Below are 767 nucleotides of genomic sequence, written 5' to 3'. Positions count from 1 at the left end.
AGAATTACGCCCAGGAGCAAATGGATAAAAGTAGACCGGAGGGAAAAAAAAAAAATGAATCGATTATCTTTCAGACGTATCGATGCATCGGATCGTCAGCTGTTGGATCGATGCATCGAAACAAAACAATTATTATTTACACCCCTAGTTATAACTCTTCAATACTACAGATTTTAGGCTAATGACTGAAATGAAAAAGGACTGATGTTCTTTTTCATTTCCGACCCTGAAAGTGCAGCTTTGAGTATAAATGCATTCCAAAAAAGTTAAAAACAATCCAATGGACTTTGTTCAAGGTTTGAAGACGTTTCTCTTCCCATCCAGGAAACTTTTTCAATTCAAAATTTTAGAAATCAGCTTTCAATGAAAATCAGCTGTAGTGGAGCAAGGAAACCTTTAAAACCTGCAGGACAGCGCCCCTCAAGGACCCACTTTGGGGATGCCTGCTTTATACAGTAGCCCAACAAAGCCTTGTTTAAAAGCAAAAACTTCTCCATCCCATGTGTTGTTCTGAAAAACTCAAGAGGATTTTCTTCAAGCACAAAATCCCAGAACAGTTCAAACCAAACAAGACCCTAAAACAGAGACTAGAACATCCTAACGATGAAACCCCCACACCGAATCTGAGCGGAGTGGTGTCTGCAGTTCAATGCAGGGAGGAATGCTCTGATCTTTATATATCACTTTACTTGGATTTATCACTTTACTTGGATTTTCACTTTACTTGGATTTTCACTTTATTTGGATTTTCACTTTATTTGGATTTT

The sequence above is a fragment of the Cyprinodon variegatus genome, unplaced genomic scaffold (assembly GCF_000732505.1).
Source record: "Cyprinodon variegatus isolate N-32 unplaced genomic scaffold, C_variegatus-1.0 Scaffold1997, whole genome shotgun sequence".
Lineage (NCBI taxonomy): Eukaryota > Metazoa > Chordata > Actinopteri > Cyprinodontiformes > Cyprinodontidae > Cyprinodon > Cyprinodon variegatus.
Note: the sequence above shows the minus strand (reverse complement) of the source record.